Genomic DNA, 26598 nt, shown 5'->3' with positions numbered 1-26598 from the left:
TAGCAATTATAGAACTTAGGGGATGGAAAATCGAACACAGTGATGTAGAAACTGCTTATCTCAATAGCTCCATAAATGGCATTGTTTTCAAGGAGCAACCAAAATTGTTTAGTGTGGGGAATAAAGTGTGAATAAGAGTTTGTATGAGCTTCATGAAGTAAGGACTGGAATGCTTTTTTTCTGCTTTGTGATGACAAAATTAGGTTTGAAAAAATCCAAAAAGCATCCTTGTGTATTATACTCTAATCATTTAATCACTCTGGTTCATGCTGATAATGTTGTTGTAATAGGTGAGAAAGAGATAATTAAAAAAAAATCAAGAACATTTTGAAATCTCACATTAGCATTATAGAAATAACGACATGTTGTTTATTTTAGGACTCAAAATTGAGCAGTCTGAAGGGAAAGCAAAATTAAACCAAACTATTTACATTCAGCAGAAACAGAGAGTTTAAAATGTGTGACTGCAAGGGCAACCATGTTGGTGAAGATGAAAATGACAAGCCATTTGACAAAAACATGTACCAAAAGATGGCGGGTTGTTTGTTGTATATATCCAGATGTACTTGACCTGATATTGCCTTTATTGCAGGAAGGTTGAGGCAGTTCAATTTTACACCAATTCTCACTGGAAAAGAGCAGAAAGGGTATTTTGTTAGCTGCAACAAACTAAAGATTTGAGCTATGTTTCAATGAAATTTGTTCTGATCCTAGTGTATTCAGTGATGCTGACTGGGCAAATGACCCAGCTGATAGTAAATCCATAACAGGGAAGATAGTTTTGTTAGCTGGAGTAGCAATCAGCTGGAAGAGTAAAAGGCAATCCATTGCAGTCACCTCCACATAGAAGATGAACACATTGTAATGTTTGAGACATGTAAGGAGTTGGAATGGTTTGTAGATTTTTCAAATGAAATTAAGTGTTCTGAATTTGTTAGACTACCCCTGCAGGTCATGCCGACAACGCAGGTACCATTGAGATTATCAATAAAAAGGGTGTATAAGAAAGAACCAAATATTTCAGGGTGTGCTATGATAAAATCAGGCAGACTATCTTTGCATGGTTTCCTTAAGTTTAAGTCTGCATCAACTGATGATAATGCTGCAGATGTTTCAAGTAGAGGTCTTGGTGATATTAAAACTGAGAGATTCAGAGACATGTTAGGATTAAAATAAGTATTATTTCATGTTGGACTAGTTACCTGTTAAATTTTGTCTCATTTCTGTTCTTATGTTTAATAATGTACTTTTTCAATGTGAAACTGGTAAGATATTATCTTATGATGCCCACCAAAGGGAAGTGTTGTAATTAGGTTTATTTAAAGCAGTGACCATCATTCAAATTCAGTGCCATTCCCAGAGTACTCAGAAGCCATGGGTTTCCAATGTAGCTTCTTTTCTCTGTATGTGCTTCTTTGGCTCAGTTTCAGTAGGACACAAAAAACATCTCTGTGAAAAGAACATCGTGTGATGGTAGTGCCCTTCTGTGTACTGTATTTGTGTGTTTTCTGTAATACATTTACAAAAAGTGACAATGTGTGTGTTTTAATTCAACTGCCCACCCACACATATATGTCAATACGCACTGCACATGTAAGAATTACAACATTCAGCCAAACAAAGCAACAGTAGTCAGGACTTTAGGTTTGGAAGGTAGGAGACGAGGTACTGGTGGAATTAAAGCTGTGAGGACGGGGCGTGAGTCGTGCTTGGGTAGCTCAGTGGTAGAGCACTTGCCAGCGAAAGGCAAAGGTCCCGAGGTTCGAGTCTCGGTCTGGCACACTGTTTTAATCTGCCAGGAAGTTTCATCTGTAGTGGAATTTTGGGAGCTCTTCATGGGTTGGTAGTCCTATATTTTCAACAGTTTTTCCAGATTGGCATAGGAAAGTTTCTCTTTTATGCCTCTCTGTAGGTAAAAAGTTATACAACATTAGAAGACAATATCTAGATGCAGATGTGATAGTGCCAGAGATCAATCTCATGGTGGTGTTCAACTGTTTACCAATCATGCCACAACATTCAGCTGCTGTGAATACTAGAGCAAATGATGACAGGCAAAGAGTGTCAGCAGTTTCAGAATTGTATTTTTTGAGTTGATATTTTTGTTGTGGTATTCTTAAGGTGTTTACTGTATATAAGGGTGGGGCCAAGTGTTATTCCTCAACACTTGGGATGCTTATTGTGATTCAAGGCAACACTTTCAAGCTGCATACTTGTTTACATCTACCAGATTATTATTCAAAATGGAATGTTGAGACCTTGGTTTTAAATGGGTTAGGTTTAAGTTTCCATTGCTTGAAGTTCGTATTCAATACAGTAAGATCTTTGTCAAGAACTATTTCTGTGGCAGCAAGAGATTTGACTTTAGTGGGCAAGGCTATATCACCCATATAGCAAAACATTATCCCCTACATGGCGGGAAGACAGGCTATATACAGGTTGAACAGGAGGGAAACCAAGACTGACCTTTGTTGTAGTTCATTACTAACAATCCTGATGTTGCTAGTATTTCCATCAACTATAACTTATCTATTACTGAACATGTTCTGCCATTGTTTGACAGGATATAACTCTTAGCAGTTTATAAATGACTCCTTTCCTCACATTGTGTCGTATGTTGCTGTGAGGTCTGGGAATACCATGCATGTTTTTGGGTTTGTTGAAAATCGCTTTCTATAAAAGACATTAGTGCCAGAACTTATCCACAGAGACTATAGCCTGGTATGCATCCTGTTGTTCTATGATAGCAACTTAGAGCCTCTTATGAAAAGGCATTCAAAAAGCTTATACATGCAGCAAAGCAACACTATTAGTATGTCACTTTGAGGGTGTTTGGCTCATTATTGTGGTTTCAACAGGGTGACAATTTTCAACTTTTTGAACACCTTGGGGTTATGATAAGTTACCATTACATCAGAAAAGTGTGGTGGGAGCCATTTAACCTTATTATCTCCAACATGAGCAAGGAATACCAGGTGAATACCATCAAAGCCAGGGGCTTTGCCTTATTTCATATTTTTAACTGTGTTGTTGACTTTTTCTACAGAGAATGATCTGGAGAAGTTTAACTCAACTGGAGAATTTTTTTCTCAGTGCTCTTAAAGTGCCAAGTAGACCAGCCTCAATGTGGTACACTCCAGACAATGTGATAGTTTATATCATGGCAAAATAGTCTACAAATTTGGCTGTCAAACTATCAATGGGATTTCCTAGCAAATAAGAAATGCAAATGAAAAACAGGGGCTCTTTTGAGAACCACATGAACAAGAGAATTAGATCTTCATTCCACATCTGCCAATTAAATATAGAAAGATTTGGGAGCTGTAAATCTGATTATCTTGCAAACTTCCTTCTTAACAGTAACACTAATGTGGTGCTTCTACAGGAAACCCATGCTGCCGCAGAAGATCTTTTTTAAAAAAAAGAGAAAGAATACATGGCTATTATCTAGTGGAAGGTATGAGGATCGCTCCAAAAGAAATGCAAATGTATCTACACACTGTAAAACTTTCAAACAGGTAGAATAAAAGATGGATAAAAAAATCCATCTTTTATTCTACCTGTTTGAAAGTTTTACAGTGTGTAGATACATCCTTTAGGAACAATATTTTCATTTCTCCACATAATTTCCATCTCTCTCAACTACCTTATGCCATATTGGAACCAGGGCCTGTATATCCGCATGGTAAAATTCTGGACCAACCTGTTGGAGCCACTGTTTGGTAGCATGCACAAGGGAGTCATCATCTTCAAACCTTGTTTCACGAAGAGAGTCTTTCAGTTTCCCAAAGAGATGATAGTCACATGGAGCCAGGTCAGGACTGTAAGGCGGGTGTTTCAGTGTTGTCCCTCCGAGTTTTGTGATCGCTTACATGGTTTTTTGACTGACATGTGACTGTGCATTGTTGTGCAACAGCAAAACATCCTGCTTTTGTGATGTGGTTGAACACGACTCAGTCGAGCTTGAAGTTTCTTCAGTGTCATCACATATGCATCAGAATTTATGGTGGTTCCACTTGGCATGATGTCCACAAGTAAGAGTCCTTCAGAATCAAAAAAACACTGTAGCCATAACTTTTCCAGCAGAAGGTGTGGTTTTGAATTTTTTTTTTCTTGGGTGAATTTGCATGATGCCACTCCATTGATTGCCTCTTCATCTCTGGTGAAAAATGATGGAGCCATCTTTCATCACCTGTCACAATTCTTCCAAGAAATTCATCTCCACCATTCTTGTACTGTTCCAAAAGTTCGCTGCAAACCGTTTTTCTTGTTTCTTTGTAAGCCACTGTCAACATTCTGGGAACCCACCTGGCACAAACCTTTTTTAACACCAACACTTTCAGTATTCTGCAAACACTTCCTTCCCCTATTCCAAAGTAGCATGACAATTTGTTCACTGTGACGCGTCTGTCAGCAGTCATCAATTCATTAACTCTCTGCACATTGTCTGGAATGTGTGCAGTACGAGGCCTGCCACTGCAAGGACAATCCTCAATATTGCCATGCCCACTTTCATCACCTAACCTGCTTGCCCACCGACTAACTGTACTGTGATCGACAGCAGCATCTCCATACATCTTTTTCAACCTCTTGTGGATGTTTCCCACTGTCTCGTTTTCACATTACAGGAATTCTATGACAGCACATTGCTACTGACGAACGTCAAGTGTAGCAGCCATCTTGAAGACATGCTGTGATGGTGCCACTCACGGGAACAGGTTGTACTAAGTTTGAACACATGCAAGAAGAATGTAGCTACACACTGTAAAACTTTCACACATGCAGAATGAAAAGTGTATTTTTACGAAAATAGTGTGCATTTCTTTTGGAGTGACCCTCGTACTTATCAACACAGCTATGGTGTTGCCTACAGTGGCTGCAGCAGTGAAAATGTACAGCTCCTTTTTCAGATACAGATGTGGACTCTGACCATAATCTGTTAGTTATGAACTGCAGATTAAAACTGGAGAAATTACAGAAAGGTAGAAAATTGAAAAGATGGCACCTGGATAAGTTGAAGACAGCAGAAGGTCAGATAAGCAAAATGGCACAGTACAAATCATTGGATAATACCTGAGATATTGTCCCTCATTGATGAAAGGAGGAAATATGAAAATGCACCAAGTGAAGCAAAAGGCAAAAGGGAACACAGGCATCAGAAATGTGAGCTTGACAGGAAATGCAATATGGCAAAGCAAGAATGGCTGGATGTGAAATACAAGGATGTCGAACCATGCACAAAGATGGATGACACCAGCAGGAAAATCAGAGAGACCGTTGGAGAAAAGAGAAGCAACCATATGAATATTAAGATTTCAGATGGCAGAAGCAAGGAAGAGAAAGTGAAGGTGGAAAGAATATACAGAAGATCTGTGCAAAGAAAATGAACTTGAAGGCAGTATTATAAAAAGTGAAAAGGAAGTTTAAAAAGATGAGTAGACTGATATGCTACTGCAAGAAGAATTTGACAGATCACTTGAAGTACTATCATCCTAGCTTTTATCTTATAAGTCTCATGGAATTTCTTGTATAATAATCTCCCTGTGGTTTTTGGATATGACGAATAGGTATTAAATAATGTACACAACAATGCATTATTTACTTTTTGGTTTTTTAACACTTATTAGCACTAAGTTCAGTTTTGATGATCAACTTTGTAGATTTTATGAGCACCAATATTTTAAGATGATCAGTAAGCTATAGCAATTAGCAGAGATTTCAAAAAGTTCACAAGTGTCTAAATATCAACTCAGTATAGATTTATACATTTTGGCTGTCTGTCTGACTGACATAATAACTGTGATGACCGAAAACTCATCCATGACTGACTTATGGTGTGTAACATGATATTAACATACGCACATATTACAGGAATTACAAAATGGTAAAATACAGGACTATTAGATTTTGATATTAACATAAAAGACAGAAAAAGAAGTCACAAAGATGTAACAGGTGATGAAGAAAACTTGATTAACCGAAAGCTGCATAATTTTAAAAGCACGTAGTAATAGGTACTACTTTATGAGAAAATGTGCACAGAGATTCCAAAAGTTTGATGAGAATTTTCTAGAAAGATATATTTTCCAGCAGGAATAATAAATAAACTAATACAATGATCAGCCACAACATTATGACCACTAATCTCTTATCAATAGAAAACCCATCCAGGTTATAGGAGCATCATCAGTGAGGAATGACTCCTAGTCACACACATGCACGGTGCACTAGGTAACAGTTAGCATGTTGCCCCTGTGTAGAATGGAAAAGGTGCCAATCTATCTGAGTTTGACCAAGGGCAGGTTGTAGTGGCCCAGAGGCTCAGCATGAGCATTCGGAAGCAGCATGGTTTGTTGGGTGTTTGAGGAGTGCTGTGGTTAGTATCTTCAACTCATGACCAAACCAAGATGAAACGACATCCATACATCGTGAGATTTGGTGGCCACCCATCATTACAGATGTAGGACACCATAGGCTGGATGATTCTACATCTACCTCTGCTTCAACCAGCATGAGTTTTGTACTAACTGCTTTTCTTTCAGTGAGGAACACGATGCCTCAACACCATCAAGTAAAAACAATAGTGCACCTCCCCTTTCTCACTGTGGCCGAAGACTATGGACCACCCACTTTCCTGCAAGAGTATGTTCAGGATAGTGACACCTTTACCTATCTCACCTCTTGTGTTCTACACTGGAGGGGGTGGGGGGTGGGGGGTGGGGGGTGGGGGGGGGGGTGGGGGCTCTGTGGTGACATCGATGTACAGAGGTTGATATGAGCAAACAAAGTCAAGCCCTAAAAATATTATGTGATGGTTTTTGTTTTATTCTTGATCTTTGTCCAGCTTATTTTGGATTACCTGTGCTAATGCATGTGTCTCATGTCTTGTGATCATTCAGGGTCAATACTGTGGTGACATTTCGTGGGTTCAGTATGTGCATCTTATTTTGTCTACTCATCAACATGGAAAAACCCACAATTAGAATCTAGAACTTCAAATTTGACCTTTCTGGCACACACAGTCTCACACAAAGGATAATATGGAAATCATCACAGATGTCTAAATAAACATGTGAAATGTATGGATTTTTTTACTTAGATGAATTTGTGGCAACTTCTAACTAGCATATGAAAGATGAAGACTGGAGCTTTGGTTTATCACAGTCAAAATTATGAAAATTGTGGAGCCTCAACAAAGCACATCTTTCACTTGGGATGGCTGACAATGCAGTGCAACAACAGGAGAGATATGGACACCTTTTTCCCATTGAATATGGAGTACAGAGTTTTTACTTGTCATTGAATAGATCCTTTTGCACATGGATAACTATTAATTCTGTGGGATTTGATAAGTTTTCATGTGTCCCCTACAAAATTTTGTTTTGTGGTATGACACATCCCAAAACTGACCAACTCATTTATATAAAAAATGATAATTTTAGTGTCTTGGCTGATCTGACCTTGTAACCTCAACCAAAACAGCCTTGCTATGCTGGTACTGTGAATGGCTGAAAGCAAGGGGAAACTACAACTATAATTTTTGATGATGGCATGCAGCTTTACTGTACAGTTAAATGATGATGGTGTCCTCTTGGGTAACATATTCTGGAGGTAAAACAGTCCCCTATTCGGATCTCTGGGTGGGGACTACTCAGGACGCTATATCAGGAGAAAGAAAACTGACGTTCTACAGATCGGAGCATGGAATTTCAGGTCCCTTAATCGGGCAGGTAGGTTAGAAAAATTAAAAAGGGAAATGGATAGATTGAAGTTAGATATAGTGGGAATTAGTGATGTTTGGTGGCAGGAGGAACAAGACTTCTGGGCAGATGAATACAGGGTTATCAATACAAAATCAAATAGTGGTAATTCAGGAGTAGGTTTAATAATGAATAAAAAAATAAGAGCATGGGTAAGATGCAATGAACAGCGTAGTGAATGCTTTATTGTAGCCAAGATAGACATGAAGCCCATGCCTATCACAGTAATGCAAGTTTATATACCAACTAGCTCTGCAGACGATGAAGAGATTTAAGGAATGTATGATGCGATAAAAGAAATTATTCAGATAGTTAAGGAAGACGAAAATATAATAATCATAGGGAACTGGAGTTTGATAGTAGGAAAGGGAAGAGAAGGAAAAGTAGTAAGTGAATATGGAATGGGGGTAAGGAATGAAAGAGAAAGCTGCCTGGTAGAATTTTGAGCAGAACATAACTAAATCAAGCTAACAATTGGTTTAAGAATCATGAAAGAACGTTGCACACGTGGAAGAAGCCTGAAGACACTGGAAGGTTTAAGACAAATCATATAATGGTAAGACAGAGATTTAGGAACTAGGTTTAAACTGTAAGACATTTCCAGGGGCAGATGTGGACTCTGACTGCAATTTATGGGTTATGAACCGTAGACTAAAACTGAAGAAACTGCAAAAATGTGGGGATTTAATGAGATGGGGCCTGGATAAACTGAAAATAAAAGAGGCTGTAGACTGTTTCAGAGAGAGCATTAGGGAACAATTGACAAGAACGGGGGAAAGAAATACAATGGAAGAAGAACTGGTAGCTTTGAGAGATGAAATAGTGAAGGCATCAGAGGATCAAGTAGGTAAAAAGATGAGGGCTAGTATAAATCCTTGGTTAACACAAGAGATACTGAATTTAATTGATGAAAGGAGAAAATATAAAAATGCAGTAAATGAAACCTGAGTCGAAACAAGGCCCTGGGACTAGACAACATTCCATTAGAACTACTGACAGCCTTGGGAGAGCCAGTCCTGACAAAACTCTACCATCTGGTGACCAAGATGTATGAGACAGGCAAAATACCCTCAGACTTCAAGAAGAATATAATAATTCCAATCCCAAAGAAAGCAGGTGTTGACAAACTATCAGTTTAATAAGTCATGGCTGCAAAATACTAACATGAATTCTTCACAGACGAATGATTAAACTGGTAGAAGACGACCTTGGGGAAGATCAGTTTCGATTCCGTAGAAATGCTGGAACACATGAGGCAATACTGACCCTACAACGTACCTTAGAAGAAAGATTAAGGAAAGGCAAACCTACGTTTCTAGCATTTGTGGACTTAGAGAAAGCTTTTGACAATCTTGACTGGAATACTCTCTTTCAAATTCTCAAGGTGGCTGGGGTCAAATGCAGGGAGCGAAAGACTATTTACAATTTGTACACAGACAAGATGGTAGCTATAAGAGTCAAGGGGCATGAAAGGTAAACAGTGGTTGAGAAGGGGTGAGACAGGGTTGTAGCTTATCCCCGATGTTATTCAAACTGTATATTGAGCAAGCAGTAAAGGAAACAAAAGAAAAATCTGAAGTAGGAATTAAGATCTATGGAGAAGAAATAAAAAGTATGAGGCTTGCCGATGACATTGTAATTCTCTCAGAGAGAGCAAAGGACTTCGAAAAGCAGTTGAACATGAAGGGCAGTTTCTTGAAAGGAGGCTATAAGATGAACATCAACAAAAGCAAAATGAGTATAATGGAACACAGTTGAATTAAATCAGGTGATACTCAGGGAATTAGATTAGGAAATGAGACACTTAAAGTAGTAGATGAGTTTTGCTATTTGGGGAGCAAAATAACTGATGATGGGTGAAGTAGAGAGGATAAAATGTAGGCTGTCAATTGCATGGAAAGTGTTTCTGAAGAAGAGAAAATTGTTAACCCTGAGTACTGATTTAACTGTCAGAAAGTCCTTTCTGAAAGTATTTGTATGGAGTGTAGCCATGTATGAAAGTGAAACATGGATGATAAATAGTTTAGACGAGAAGAGAACTGAGAAATGTTGTGCTACAGAAGAATGCTGAAGATTAGATGGGTAGATCATGTATCTACTAATGAGAAGGTACTGAATAGAATTGGGGAGAAGAGGAATTTGTGGCACAACTTGACTAGAATAAGGGATTGGATAGTAGGACACGTTCTGCAGCATCAAGGGATCACCAATTTAGTGATGGAGGGAAGTGTGGAGGGCAAAAATCATAGAGGGAGACCAAGAAACAAATACACTAAGCAGATTCAGAGGGATGTAGGTAGTTACTCTTAGTTGGAGCTTGCACAGGATAGACTAGCATGGAGAGCTGCATCAAACCAGTCTCTGGACTGAAGACCACAACAACAACAATGACAATACATATTAATTTATCTATATTTAAATCAATGACAATTTAATTACATTATTCACTGTTTTAACACAACCTGCATGTAGTAAATGTTCGCATGACAATTATATTTGTGTTCTGAAATCACTGCCTTGTTAATTTCTGTCGTGTGTCAATGATGAGGTCTGTCTCATTTAATATGAACAGTGTCCAACAGGTTTATAATTTCTCACATGGAGTTCTTTTCTGTAATTATACACATGTAGAAGACTGGTCTATTAAATCTCCAAAGCAGGCTGCAGGAATGAGGAATAAAAAAAGAAACTGAACAAAATTAGTTATGCAAAGTACTTAATTAAGAAGAATCCTTCAGAGAAGTTTTAAAGAATACTTCCAGCTGTTCATACCAATGCATGCATCCTGTTCTGAAGTAATGGCTAACTGCTTCTATAGATTTTTTGTGAATTCTATTCTTTCAGTGAGTTTGACATTCCATGCCAATTTGCAAGCTGATTCTTTCCATCAGGCACAATAATACAAATACCTACACTGGGCCTAAACACGAATTAAAATCCCCAATGGCAGGTTTACAATGACAAGATAATGCACAGTTACCTGAGAAGCATTTTAATTTTGTCTAAGTATGCATTCCAGTTTGAATATTTGTATGATCTGTACACAACCATTTTGTCTTATGCCCTGATTAGTGTGAATGATTTTAATATTTGTGATGATTTATTATAACACTAAGGCAACAGAATGCAAAAAGCAACCCAGGTACTGAGAATAGACTGTGAGTTCAGTACATGATCTTCAAGTTCAATTGATGGCATAAAGTGAGCAGACACAAGACTACAGCACCTGAATCTCTCATATCCTCAGTTTACTTCATTTAAAATTAGCTGGGATTTATAACACACAAAGTTTTATTTTTCAGTGATTTCACGACCTATTAGAAACTAAATGTCATCTGCAAAGAAAACTCATAGAACATCAAAGTCAAATGGCGGATTATGAACAAGAGTGAGACTGACAGGGGATAGATGCTCTATCTAATGTGATCCCAGGAGAAACTGTTTTCCATTTATAGAATCAATATCTATATTTGATTTTGTAAGAATTCTTGCTTCCCAGTTAAAGTATGAGCTGGAGCATTTTGGTGTAGGAAAGGAGAAAGTATTGATTTACTGTAATCAATACCTTTCTTATGCCACTTGAAATTAATGGGAATTTCAGATTTTTCTCCTTGTGCGAACTACCACCTCAGTTAGAGGAGGTTAGTGTAGGAGCTTAATTCTCAGATGGTGCTAGATTTTTCCTTGAGCCTCCTTATGAATGTTCCTTTTGACAAATCTGTTTGTGCGCAGAGATTTGTATAATGGTTTCTGTATCATATGAAACATTCTCTCAACCAAACACTGTTACGAGTAATGTTTGAGAGGATTGATATATCGTATCCAAGAAGGCTATGATTAGTAAAGTACTGTGATCTTCAAATCACCATTAGATCCTCTTCATGCCACTATTATCAACATTTATACAAAGTGTCACGGGACAGTTTGTTCCAGTCATTTCATTTAAACCCATGTCATGCTCCTGCAAACAACTACAGGAGATAGTGTGATTGGTCTCTTGCGTTGTTGCAAGCAGCCATGTTACATATTCCCATCTTCTCAGTGGATAATTCTTGGGATTGTCGCTGCACGGGGTAGCCAAGCGGTGTGAGACGCCTTGTCACAGTTCGCACAGTTCTCCCTGTCAGGTTTGGGTACTCCCTCGGGCTTGGGTGTGTGTGTTGTCCTTAGTTTAATTAGATTTAGTAGTGTGTAAGCTTAGGGACCGATGACCTCAGCAGTTTGGTCCTGTAAGACCTTACCACAAATTTCCAATTTTCTAGGGATTGTCCAAAAGTCATACTTGGCACTGAAAATAATCTGATTTTTCAAAATGTCATATGAAGGAAAATGTTCAAATAAAACATCTTCCTATTGAGCTGAGAAACTGCAACACTCTCATTAATGATTATTTTCATATTTGTTGTATGTTATTCTCATAAAATGAAGCAAAGCAATGTGCACAACACAATAATTTATATATTTATTTTATTTTTCTGTGAACTCCTGTGGGTACACGTAATTTACAGTAAGTTGTTGAACATCATTAAATACGATACTGCTCTATCATTATAAAACATCAGTAATTATTTAAGGGTACAATAGAGAGTATTGATATATTACTATTATTAGTATAGTTTCAGTGGCAACAATACTACTATGGTTTCAATGCATAATACTAGTGCATTATGATTGGTACATCATTATTTACCAAAGAACTCTTTCCGGCTATAGAAGCCATGGTCAGTTACATATGCCTTCCTTGCAGCTTTGAATACTGCAATGCTGTTTACTAACTGTATGTTATTCAGTAATTTTCTAAATATCTTTTCTCCAAGATGCAGAACTTCATTTTTACAGAGCATAGTTTTTATTTAGTGTATATGGAGACAAGTTCTTTGTCTTGTGGTTTCTGCATCTTCATTTTTTACACAGCTGTTTGTCAAATCATAGCAATCTAAATCTATTTTCTAAGCATGTCCAGAGGCTTCTGTTTTGCAGAAAACCGGCGCTTATTAAAACTGTTGTTAATTCTGGAAATGTTTTTTCTGTTCAATGGTGGAGTACACGTTGCGATGAAAACCACGCCAGAACAAAACAAAGCTGCGTGGCAGACTGGATCTGAAACCCGGATTTTTACCTTCTGTGGGCAGTACGCGAAAAATAGCTCTATTTGAGTATGTCTTACAGAACGATATGTTCAACCTTTCAGTTTTGTACGTCAGGCATGCATAGATTGCTCAATTGTTGGCTCAATTGTTGACCTAAGGACAAATACATGTTCGAGTAACGGTACCGATCATAATTTTATGTTTTTATTTCAATAATCACAGGCCTTGGCGAATGATGTATTTTAAATACCCCGCCGGTGCCCCTCGCGCGCATGCGTAGGCTACTGCAAGGGCAGTGGTCATATCGTTGGAAGGAGATAATAACGGCGATCACTTGATCGATACTGTTGTGACAGGCAGAGTTCTTCGCAGACCCTTCAGGATCGGCTTCATAAGGTATCGGCAGATTGCACTAACTTACAATTTCATTTCATAGTAATGGTTGCTTTAGAGCTATGCGTAACTCGTAACCTATAACTCGGGAAAAGGAAAACAAAACACAAACAACTTCTTTCGCTGAGTACCGACACGCTAAACACTAGCATGACTAAAATCCTCGTTGCCAATTAGGCGTACTTACGTCACGCCAGTATTATAAAAGATTGTTTTGTTTTTCCGAAATACCTCGAAGTTCTCTACACACGCGGATAGCAGGGAATACCTGAGATAAAAGCAATTAATCTGAATCATAACAAACAATTCAATCATATTAAAACTTATAATAACATAACGGTATGAATATGTTATGTAAGTTACGCAAAAGAAAGGCATAACTATGCCAACGCAAGTCGGAACTCGACGTGACGATCACGAGCTTTAAAATGTTGGCCTTAAAGGCGAACCATTCGCATTTTCGTCTACAGAAATTAGCATAACAAATCATTATGACTATCATCCAGTTAAAAGATCGAGGGCGCATCAGATACAGAATAAAATTACACATGATTTTCATGCTAGCTATTGTGTAACTACGTGAACTCATTGTTACAGCTTCAGAGAGGATGATCGTGTGAAACACTCAGACCAACGACTACACCTCTTTCTGTGTAGATCGGTTTTTACTTGGGTCTTTAACTAGCTACGCGAAGAAAAAATTAAATTCATTGTATTCCTTTTCATTGCAGAAAATGAAATCACAAATTCCTTGAAGCTGAAATAGTATCTGTCGAGAGACGTCTATGTGAAATTAAGTGACAGTGGGCTGGAAAAGATGAGTTGTTTTTAGTCGTTTGAAAGCTTCATGAAAGTATAAGTATCGCGAAATAGTAAAACATAATAGTCAATAAGAAGTGAGTTGTGCGTTGTAAATCGAATAAGGCAATTGCATTCTGGTTAAAATTAATTGTGACGTATGTAAAACCTTTGAGTTGCAGTAATGTTCTGCAATCTCAGAGCAGAACACATCGCATTCGAAGTTTGTGACGTAAGACCGGAGAAAGATCCGCTGGTGCAAACGCCATTTAGATTGGTTTCTAAGACGACATATGTCTGTTGATATTACTCAGAATACGTTGATAGCAACGTAATTTTTAACAAAATTGCTTGTGAGTAATTCTCATCTATCGACAACGAATTTGCAAGTGCTGTTGTCTCAAGTTGCTTATTTATCGATCCGTTATCGTTTGTTTGCATTTATTCTTTCTATTGATGTGTTTCTTTATTGTGTTATGCGAAGCGTTAAATACGAGCAATTCCATTATCATTATCTGCATCTATACTCAGCAAGCCATTGTGAAGTGCATCGCAGACACCTGTGTACTGTATGTACTCGATTGAAGATAATTGCGAAATAAGTACTTACCTGTTAGGCTCACTACGTAATACGCAATTTCAGTATCTGGCTGTAGATTAAGTTTTCTTACTTTACTTTTATCAGCATGAGGATGTGAATTACGTATAACCTGAGTACTAAAGCAGTACCTATATGCGAGAGAATAGTCTGACTGTAACTGCATCATAGCCGAAATACACTTTAAATTACAAATGCTTTTAGGATTTCGTTCTTTGGTATCAGATGTTAATAGTTTAATCACATGGTGCCACACTTTGGGTTTAGTGGTTTTGTAATTTACAATTTTACTGTATAGCACAATTACAGAATGTGACTCGCAGTCTCGTACACATATTCACATAGTTTTATTTTATTTATTTTTTGGTCATCAGTCTTCTCGCTTGTTTGATGGTGGCAGCTGCTACGACGTTCTCTCATGTGCCATACTCTCCATCCTAAAGTAGAATGTACACTCAACATCCCCGATTGTTGAATATATACGAGTCATAGCCGTAACGCTGTAATCCTGCGTCCATGACAGAAGTGCTACAACTGCCCATCCCCCCGCCCTCCGATCCTCCCAAAGACTACCTTGTTGTGTCAGGTTTTTTTCGCAGTACCTGTATGCTAGAGAATAGTCTGAATTTAACTGCATCATAGCCGAAATACACTTTAAATTACAAATGCTTTTAGGATTTTACAGTTTTGTAAGTAGGATTCAATGAAGCATTATTCCTCCTGTAATATAAATAATCAGTTACAGAAGGCATTTTCTTGAATTCTTTTTTAGTTTGCACGGCATATCGTACCAACCGAGATTTGCGAGCAGCAAATCCCATTTATCGTTTTTGATTTCTTCCTCCACCGTCGCACCTCGCTCGTCCTCGTCGTCAAAAATCGGAAGTCTTCGGCCAAGTAACATACTTTGCTTCAGTACCCCAATTTGCTTCATTACCCTCTCACCTACCTTCGTTGAACTTGATTGAGCTGTGTAGGCGGTAGCTGTTTGAACCGAAGCGCACGCAGGACGTTACGCGTACCACAGCGGAGAAACGATTCAGCTGTTCCCAGCAGAAACGGCCATTTGCAGGAACGACTATAAATACTGAACCAGTGATTTGAAGGGCACGAGAGACATCAAAAGGAAACTGAAGAAAAAAAGAAAAGGATTTCTACTTCACGTCTACTGAGTAATCAAGTCTTCCTTAAAATTATTCTTAAATGATTGTAATTTACAATTTTTTGTATGAGGTCGACATCAAAAGACAAGAAGTTACAGACACATGCTCAAGAATGTAGTGTCTCTTTCTGACATGTAGGGACGAAAATGCTGTGAGTGATCAATTGAAGAAAGTTGCATGAAAATTAGGAAGTTGTAGATACTGAGATAACCTTATTTTTACATTCGCTATGTTTTCCACTTTTAGTTCGTATATAATGTTTCCTTACACATCTTCTCCGCTGTCTTGCTGTGATTTCCAATATAACATGAATCAGGCATTTCATTCCCTGGCCTGTTTAAAACAGGGATACAGAGTCCTTTGACATCATGTCTACAAACGCTACTCTAAAGCTAGTGAGTGGTCTAGTTATTTTATTAAGTCTGTGAGCGCATTGTTGCCACATGAGATAGACGTCTGTTTGATAATAGTCGTTTCTCTTTTATTATCGCAGTCGCGGGCCGAAGAAGCTTCTTCGCGTAGACAGAAAATAGGAACTCGAGGGTTAGGAGAAGTAAAGTACCTCTCCTGGTTCATATTTAAACCGATCTACTTTCATGTTGTTTTTTTTTTCGGTAAATTTTTGCATTGCTCTCTGCGCTTGCGCCCATTGTGGGGGTCTGTTTCGCAACATTCTCGGCACGGCCCTGATTCCAATTCCTTCCCTCCCCCACAGTTTTTGCTCTCTGCGGCTCCCATTAGTAATGTGAAAGTTTATAATCGTGTACCTTCTTCCAGTTAGTGTTCTTACATATTCCCTTCCTATGCAGCTGAGAGCCTCTCCATTTATTATTTTATAGGTCCACTTAATTTTCTGGTTTCTCCTGTAACGCCTCATCTCAAACACTTAAGATTCTGTTCCTTTTCGGTCTTCCGACAATCCACGATTCACTTTCACACAATGTGGAGCTCTGCTTCGTACATCATGTGTTACTTTGCTTATAACGTAGTCTACTATGCGTTCTCAAATTTGATGTATCGCTAATCTCATTTATGCAACTCCTCATCGCCGGCCGATGCGGCCGTGCGGTTCTAGGCGCTTCAGTCTGGAACCGCGTGACCGCTACGGTCGCAGGTTCGAATCCTGCCTCGGGCATGGATGTGTGTGGTGTCGTTAGGTTAGTTAGGTTTAAGTAGTTCTAAGTTCTAGGGGACTGATGACCACAGATGTTAAGTCCATAGTGCTCAGAGCCATTTGAACCAACTCTTCATTACATTCGCCTTTATTTGGTCTACACTCAATCAATGTTCTGAGCTAATCAGATCGTTCCTTCCATAAAACAGCGCTTGCAATCCTCTCTCGCTTTCATTGAGGACAGAAATGCCATCTGCTACTCTTATCATTGGCATCCTTTCACCCTGAATTTTAATAGCACTACTGAACTTTTCTTTCATTTCCGTCATTACTTCTTCGATGTACAAATTGAGTAGTAGAGGAGAATGACGTACACGCTGAATATCTGGGGAGAATGACAGCATCCTTGCCTTTCGCCCTGTTTAATCCAAACGTTTCTCTCCATCTTCCCTTTTTGTTTAAGTAGGGGAGAGAGTCGTACCTTGCAATGCTTTTCAGACTGTCGCCACTAGCCAGTCCTACAGTAGAAGTATATTTTCTTATTGCATTTTGAAACGACTGCATTCAATTCATGTGGTCTGCAATCTTTTTCTTAAATTACAAAAATTACTCCAGAAAAATAAAGTTTTTACAAACGTGAAAAACTGTTCCAAGGTACAACATGGTCATGATACTAGGAACAAATATTCTGCTCGAAATTAAAAGTGTTACAGTAGAAAAAATCTTGTCAATACTGTATTTTATAGTCTGTGTGCGCTACTTTATTACTACTACAAACCAATAAACAGTAAGTGAAATCAAATTAAGGAGAAATACTATCAGCACCCAGTTACAAATTAAAAACGTTTTGAAACATAAGTTACTGGCAACTAACACGAATTTCCGTTGTCAAGACAGGGAAATTGTTGGGATGTTCCATGGTTGAAGTCATCCATTTCAACGTACAAGATGGTGCACGTGTGAAGAAGTATGGCTTAGCCGTCCACATGTTATGTAACTACTTTTAAAAATATACAAAATTTTAAGCGCCATAAAACTCTGTAATTGAAGAATTGACAATATCCTCAAAATAGCATGAAAGTTGCGTCCCAGTTCTGAGATAGAGTCGCGAAGCGTAAGTGCACTGAATATTATGAAACAAATCGTTGATCATACAGGATGACCAAGTGCAGTGCTCGATCTTTTCTCTGCATTTTTAATATAACTTATTGTTGACTGTGGCCACTGTGCACAACGATAACTTCATCAAAGTGAAAATAAATAGCTTACGTGTGCACTGGGCTATATTTGTTACCAGTGGCTCTCCTAACCACGGAAACATTGTAGGACCATGCAAAGAATCTTGGAATTTAAGTCAGGACGGAGATTAACTGATATTTATGTGTTCTAATAACTGGCAAAAATCGCAAAAAAAATGTAAAAGAATGAATGGATGAAGCACAAGAGCTGTTATTCTGGGCAGCTTGTAAAACAAGTTAGCTATACAATAATATGCCACAAATTAAGTAAAATGTCGCGTGGCAAAATAAGCAAGTAGCGAGCTGCTCAGAATATAGACTGGGTTCCCACAAGTGCGACACTTACATTTACCCAAAATCAGCAAAGTGTGTGCCCATCAGCACCAAACGGCGGCTGAGAGACGAGTGACCCTCACGGCAGCCAGTGATCAAATGACCACAAAACTAAGTTCTCCATCCGCAACTCACTACTTTCAAAAAACCCTATATTGAGGTGACGACTCAATGCTGTTGCCCATGTGGTGAACAAGAATATTGCTTATTTTACGAAAAAAGGAGAGGAACGTTGTAAGTAATTCTCACGTGCTGATCGGAAGGCATCTCGCTGTCTCACCCTTTAATGTCCGAACAAAGGAGGGAAACATGAGGTGCTCAGTTATTCTCTGGGGATGGTAGTGGTGAGGGCTAGGAAAGCACCGTCTCTGTCGACAAAAGCACAAAGCAGGTCGCAGCCTTACTTCCGCAAAAACTGCCCAACTCCAAGGGGCCTTAGCCCTCTATAATGAGATTCACTGACCACCTCCTGCCGACAAAGAGGGCCCAGAGACCACACCAGGAAACTCTTTTCCAAGTAGGAAACACAAAGTTTTCCTCCTAGCAAATGTGTTCAATGCACTCTAAATAAAATTAAGCATGAAGTGATGGCAAAAATGAAGTAGTATAACATACTGATACATGACAATAATGTCAATGTAATTCACTATACTTAAATATCTAGAACTTGTATTGTTTAGAACGCCGCACGAAACACAAGCTCCTGTCTCACTGCAACAAAAGCTGTAGAAAATGCTGTAAATTGCTCATGGTAATTTGTAGAGTGCATTCATTCATTGATTCTAAAAATCAGTAACTAGACTGAAACGCCAACGAGGAACATCATGTATGCCTAGGTAAAATATCCTCCAGGTACAGCGGGCCTATATATTGTCAACCATCTTTCCCAATAGCTTCTATTTTTTCTGAGGAATTTAAACATATTGCATCATTTCACATTGTCAAACGCTTTTTGAAAATCGACAAATTGCCTTTGATATTTACTTATTTATTTAATCGTATGGTTAGGGCCAGGCTGTTCGCCAGGTGCTGGTCTTTCACTTTGACGCCACTTCGGCTACCTGTAGTCGATGAGAATGATAGGATGATGATGAGGACAGCACAGCACCCAGTCCCTGGGCGGAGAAAATGCCCCGACCCAGGCAGGAATCGAACCCGGGACCAGAGGATTGACAATCCGTCACGCTGACCATTCAGCTACTGGGGGCGGACATTGATATCTTATGTATTGTGTGGATGATATTTTTCTGAAAATCCCATGTATGTTCTATTAACTAAACACTTTTTTACCTTGTTTCACAAGATTCAATATTAGTGCATACCCTAGGTTTCTAATTAACAAGCGCATTTTTTAGTAGTCTACACAAATGATTCCAAAGATTGCACCTACATAAAGGTAAAAACATCAGCTCCTTAATTTATCAACTCTTGACTTAAACGTTTCAAGTAATCACTGCTGACAATTTTGACAGTTACATTTGTATGCTACAACATTCATTAGGAAAGCATTTACAGTAATTATGAATTAACATAAACTAGAGTAGAGGTATGTGCACAGGAATGGGAATTTGTGTCATTATCTATTTCAGAGATTTAGCAACTCTGGCCGGCCGCGGTGGTCTAGCGGTTCTGGCGCTGCAGTCCGGAACCGCGGGACTGCTACGGTCGCAGGTTCGAATCCTGCCTCGGGCATGGTTGTGTGTAATGTCCTTAAGTTAGTTAGGTTTAAGTAGTTCTAAGTTCTAGGGGACTTATGACCTAAGATGTTGAGTCCCATAGTGCTCAGAGCCATTTAGCAACTCTGTCTACGTGAGCTCTTAGTTCCCCTTAACCCCTCATCGAGGATGAAACACTACCTTACCACTGATCCTAACCACACCCACTTAGTCCTTTATTTCCATCTGACAGGGGAAAGCCACGGGAAACCATCCCATGTATTGTTACCACGAAAATCCATCATGGATTTGCTTGCTGTTAAACAGTCTGGAGATATAAGCAGTCCCCCATGGGGGGGGGGGGGGGGAGTAGCTGCATGCAAGACTATGGATATCCAAAGGAATGTTCACAAGACTGTGACTTGTTGTAATGAACAAGGATTATGCCAAATTGGAAAATTACATATTGTGGAATGGGAACACCAGCAAACCAAAATCGGAATATTAGGATTAGCAAAGCATCACTGGAGAGGCAGTGAGCACTTCAAAACAGCTTATCGCAATCTGCACTACTGTATACAGACAAGACACTATTTAACATTGTTATCAAACATCTCGAAAAGTTCTTGACCGATTTCCTTCAGATTTGTACTTGATAGTTTAATAAACACTTGGATGGACACAGGCTATATTTTTTCCATATACAGTATATAAATATACCACGTGGTTACAATTAAACTTTCCCTGTTTAACATGTTATAACACGGAAACTAATTACCATACGAGTACCAAACTTGGTAGCATTTATGTCCAGAGTATGGGATGCATGATTTCCATGTGTCACAGGGCCACTGTCCAGTTCTAACTATGGCCACCAGGTGCCATGATCAGTCATCGTGATTCATAGTCTCATTCACCTGACCAGTTGCAGTGCACTTATTGACGTGTCAACCTGAACTTGGACAAAAGGAGACGGACATTATTGGTGAAGCTCTATTATCAAAACAACTGTAATGCTGCAGCTACACATCAAGAACAACGCCGGCTGAAAGGCTAACAGAAGGGTCCTCTTTCTCCACCTGCTGTGCAAAGCATGATGAAGAAGTTTGAATCAACTAGAGAACTGGGGCGTCGCTCTGGGAAGTGGCCGACGACCGGTTGCACCATACTAGGTTGATAATGACGATGTTTGGTTTATGGGGTGCTCAATTGCTCAGCCATCAGCGGCTGTACAAAGTCCCAATCTTTACACAGTCCAATCTAGCCACTTTCACGAATGATGATGACAACACAAACACCCAGTTCTCGGGTAGAGAAAATCCCTAACCCTGCCAGGTAGTGCACCCAGGACCCCGTGACCTAGAGGCTGCAATGCAAATCACTAGACCATGAGCTGTGGACCAGGTGGATGATGAAATCGCTGTTGCTATGACAGACAACGCTGCCCGCAATTCCTGATCATCATCAGGCAGTGCTGTGTCACTACAGTTGAACATCCCATAGTCCACTGTACGGAAGGTGCTTCGAACTGTTCTCAAATGGTATCCAGAGAAAACCAATATTGTACACAGCTTGCAGCACAGGACGCACAACAACGTGTTGACTTCGGTTTCCAGTTCTCGCAAGGACTGAAGTTGACCAGGACTGGTCCTGGACCATCCTATAGACAAACGAAGCTCATTTTTCTCTGACAGGTGAGGTGAACACACAGAATTGCCGAGTGTGGGGATCTTCACCTCCAGTCAATGTGCATGAAGTTCCTCTGTGTGGTGAATGTGTCATACTGTATGGTGTGGCTTCATGGCTACGTTCATCATTGGCTCATTCTTTTTTCAACAGGTTGGCGCTCAAGCACCAAAGACATGCAGTGTGACTGACCAGAGTTACTGCGATATGCTCCACCAGCATCTCATACCTGCCCTACAGGAAAGAGACTTACTGAACTCAACAGTTTTCGTGCAAGATGGGGCCCCACCACACATTGCTCGTGAAGTTCACCTGCTTCTCCGAAAAACATTTGGAAACGTCAGCTGATCGTTTCTAAATGCTTGGCCGGCACAATCACCTGATCTCACTCCCTATTATATCTGGTTGTGGGTCTACCTGAAGGATAGGGTTTACCAGGGGAACATTCACACATGTGCTGATCTGAAGCACAGCATATCAAGAGAGGTATCCAGCAAAACTATGGACATGCTTCGTTCTGCTGAGCAGAATGCAGTCATGCGCTTTTAGACTCTTCTGGACACTGATGGGCGCCAGCCCCTTTTGTAGCAGTAATGGTACCAATATTTAATGGTATGATGTACCGTAGCAGCACATTATAAGTGTTTCAGTTAAATTGATTTCGCATTATTTCTTTTCCCCGTATCCTTGACATTAATGGTACCAAGTTTGGTACTCATACAGTAATTTGTTTCTGTGTTAAATAAGGAATGTTTAATTATAACAACCCAGTATATAATATGTAAAGGAAGATGATGTTACGAAAACCTTGACAAGTTCTTGACGATTTACTTCAAATTTTTACACTTGGATGGACATAGACAATAAATGGGAGAAACGCTGTTACCAAAAGGCTCGGTAAGTTGTTGACCGGTTTACTTCAAATATTTACAAAATGCACTAATAAACATTCAATGAGACATAGGATATATGTATATAAACACACATCAAAAAACGCTCGGTTCCGAGAGTACCGGAACACGTACAGAAAATTGCAATAGAGATCAACATAAACATTATTTCCGCCCTTTTTATTGCTCATGAAAACCACAAATTGCATGTTGTACCACCATACAGCGAGACCTTCAGAGGTGGTGGTCCAGATTGCTGTACCCACCGGTACCACTAATACCTAGTAGCATGTCCTCTTGTATTGATGCATGCCTGTATTCATCGTGGCATACAATCCGGAAGTTCATCAAGGCACTGTTGGTCCAGATTGTCCCACTCCTCAACGGCGATTTGGCGTAGATCCCCCAGAATGGTTGGTGGGCGACATCGTCCATAAACAGCCCTCTTCAATCTATCCCAGGCATGTACGATAGGGTTCATGCCTGGAGAACATGCTGGCCACTCTAGTCGAGCGGTATCGTTATCTTGAAGGAAGCCATTCACAAGATGTGCACGATGGTGACGCGAATTGTCGTCCATGAAGACAAATGCCTCGCCAATATGCTGCCTGCATGGCTGCACTATCGGTCGGAGGATGGCATTCACGAACCGTACAGTCATTACGGCGCCTTTCATGACAACCAGCGGCATACGTCCACCCCACATAATGCCACCCCAAAATAGCAGGGAACCTCAATCTTGTTGCACTCGCTGGACAGTGTGTCTAAGGCGTTCAGCCTGACCGGGTTGCCTCCAAACACGTCTCCGCCAATTGTCTGCTTGAAGGCATATACGACACTCATCAATGAAGAGAACATGATGTCAATCATGAGTGGTCCATTCGACATGTTGTTGGGCCCATCTGTACCGCGCTGCATGGTGTCACAGTTGCAAAGATGGACCACGCCATGGACGTCGGGAGTGAAGTTGCACACCATGCAGCCTATTGTGCACAGTTTGAGTTGTAACACAATGTCCTGTGGCTGCATGAAAAGCATTATTCAATAAGGTGGCGTTGCTGTCAGGGTTCCTCTAAGCCATAATTTGTAGGTAGCAGTCATCCACTGCAGTAGTAGCCCTAGGGCGGCCTGAGCAAGGCATGTCATCGACAGTTCCTGTCTCTCTGTGTCTCCTCCATGTCCAAACAACATCGCCTTGGTTCACTCTGAGATGCCTGGACACTTTCTTTGTCGAGAGCCCTTCCTGGTAAAAGTAACAATGCGGACGTGATCGAACCACGGTATTGAGCGTCTAGGCATGGTTGAACTACAGACAACACGGGCTGTGTACCTCCTTCCTGGTGGAATGACTGGAGCTGATCGACTGTTGGACCCCCTCCATCTAATAGACGCTACTCATGCATGCTTGTTTACATCTTTGGGCGGGTTTAGTGACATCTGCAAACAGTCAAAGGGACTGTGACTGTGATACAATATTCACAGTCAACGTCTATCTTCAGGAGTTCTGGCAACTGGGGTGATGCGAAACTTTTTTTAATGTGTGTATATATATATATATATATATATATATATATATATATATCATGTTGAGGCCTTATTCCTGCTACAATGCGGTGTCAGCCTTGTTACTATTGGTTTGGCAGTGTTAGTTGCAGAGGGTGGCTGGATGCTCTTCCCGCTGCCACCCCGAACCCCCGGGACGGAATTAATGTATTCCAGCGGTCTGCGTCTAGTGTAAGTTATGGAATAGGGTGAACATGTTTCAGTTGTATACGAGTCATGTAACTGAGGCAGTACGTGAGGACCACCCTGGTATTCACCCAGTAGGATGTGGAAAACCACACCCAGGCTGCCTGGCACACTGGCCTTCGTCGTTAATTCGCTGGGCAGATTCGATCTGGGGCCGGCATACCTACCCAAGCCCAGGCAGCAGTGCATTAGCACCCTCGGCTACCCTGGGGGGGTAATGTGCGTGTGTGTGTGTGTGTGTGTGTGTGTGTGTGTGTGTGTGTGTGTATGGGAAACATTGTTAGCAAAACTCTCGTAAAGATCTTGACTAACTTATTTCATATTTTTACATGACACTGTAATAAACTTTCGGATGGACGTAACCTACATATTTCTTAATATATGAAGGGGAAATACTGTTAGCAAAAAGCTCAAAATGTTCTTGACCTTTTCGCTACAGATTTTTACACTATTCTCTAATCAACAGATATATGTTATACTTTTTCTAATATATATATATATATATATATATATATATATATATATATATATAGGGAAACATTGTTAACAAGAATCTGGGAAAGCTGTTGTCAAATTTACTTAAAATTTTGACAATATACTCTAATAAACATTCGGACAGACATATGCGACATATTTTGTAATAAAAATAATATTTAAATATATATAGAACATATAACGGGGAAACGTTATTAGAAAAAAACTCTCGGAAACTTCTTGCTGTTAACTTCAATTTTTTACACAATACACTAATAAACATTCAGATGGACGTAGGCTATAATTTTTTTTAAACAGGTTTTTTTGCAAAAAAGACTGCAAAAAAGAAAATGCTGTGCTGTACTTCGTCGTGCTGCGAAAATGTGTGGTTTAATTTTCTTTCTCGCAGTCAACTTTATCTATGAGAGCAGGGGATTAAAACCATCAGATACGTTGTTTTTCGCTTATATATTTTTTTCTCCTTACATCTAATTTTACTTAAAATTTTATGTACAACAATGTGATGTTTTGTTTTCTTATCTGGTATCCGTTTTAACAGAAAACAGGAAGTTATATTTGCGCATATCAGCTTATGATTAGAATACTACTACGGACTCCGAATCGACTGAAACTTTGTAATCCTACCCGTTCATACATTAAACTATGTGAAATACTGTCATTGAAGCTACTATACACACAGATCCAGCAGTTGGAGAGGTCTTTGCCATACCCCATATATCAATGGTCCCTACCGATTTACCAACTCCCTTTAAGCCACTTCAGTTCCCAATCAACGTTTTGTTTTCAATAACAATAAACTAGGCTTAGAATCGGAAAGAGAGAGTAGAGGAGATGGTCAGGGAGGCAGAGGAGGAAATGGAAATATAGAGAGGGTGAAGAGGAAATGGGCAGAGAGAGGGGGAGGAAGAGGAGGAGGAGGAGGAGGAGGAGATGAACAAAGAGATGGGGTAGGAGGAGATGGAGAGTGAGAGAGGGCGGTGGGAGGAGATTTTTACGTATATCCAATTTCAATACGTATTTGGTAATTGCAGACTATTGCCAGTTTCGCTAGTACAGTATATGTCTGATAGATCAAATAATTCCATTAGTAGCAGGCTAATTAAATGTTGTACAGACGTATGCACCAACTTCACAAGCTGATGATGGAGAGTTAAAAGATTTTATGAGTATCTTTCATAGTGCCTCGACTCAGAACCCAAAAAGAAAGTTACCATGATGCAAGGAGATTTTAATGCTAAGACATGGAAGTGGGACTCGTCAAAGCAAATTCTTGGCTGTCATGGTTTAAGCAAATGATTGTGGAGATCGACTGATCCAGTTCTGTCAGGAAAATAAGTTTGTTATTACCAACATCTGTTTCCAGCACCATCCAAGGAGGCTTTCCACCTGGAGTTCACCAGTTGGTACTTAACGTAATCAGATGGCTATTCTTTGATTACATGAAATGTATTCATCACTTCATTATACAGCTGATAGTTGTCCACATTCGCAACTGCGAATACATTTCATGTATTTCATAAAGGCTGTAGACGGCGCAGTGCCTGCTCCTTCGTGCATGGATCCACGTCCGAAGGAACATTGCATCGTGCTGCTGAATAACACAGGTACTGCAATATCGTATTCTTTGACTGGCTTA

At 39.7% G+C, this 26598-nt stretch overlaps 1 protein-coding gene across 2 annotated transcripts in view; it reads left to right on the top strand.

The window, feature by feature from the left end:
• The first annotated feature begins 13168 nt into the window (after window positions 1–13168).
• The window catches only part of LOC126188487 (beta-mannosidase), a 253080-nt gene continuing 239650 nt past the window's right edge, over window positions 13169–26598 (top strand). The window contains exon 1 of one of the 2 annotated variants that reach the window (XM_049930100.1): window positions 13169–13246. The gene's annotated coding sequence lies outside the window, so the exon portion shown is untranslated. The remainder of the gene's footprint in view (window positions 13247–26598) is intronic. The other variant, XM_049930094.1, reaches the window with a different exon arrangement.

The sequence above is a fragment of the Schistocerca cancellata genome, chromosome 1, assembly GCF_023864275.1.
Source record: "Schistocerca cancellata isolate TAMUIC-IGC-003103 chromosome 1, iqSchCanc2.1, whole genome shotgun sequence".
NCBI lineage: Eukaryota > Metazoa > Arthropoda > Insecta > Orthoptera > Acrididae > Schistocerca > Schistocerca cancellata.
The sequence above is the reverse complement of the archived record's forward strand: the minus strand, read 5'-3'. Positions and strand labels throughout refer to the sequence as shown.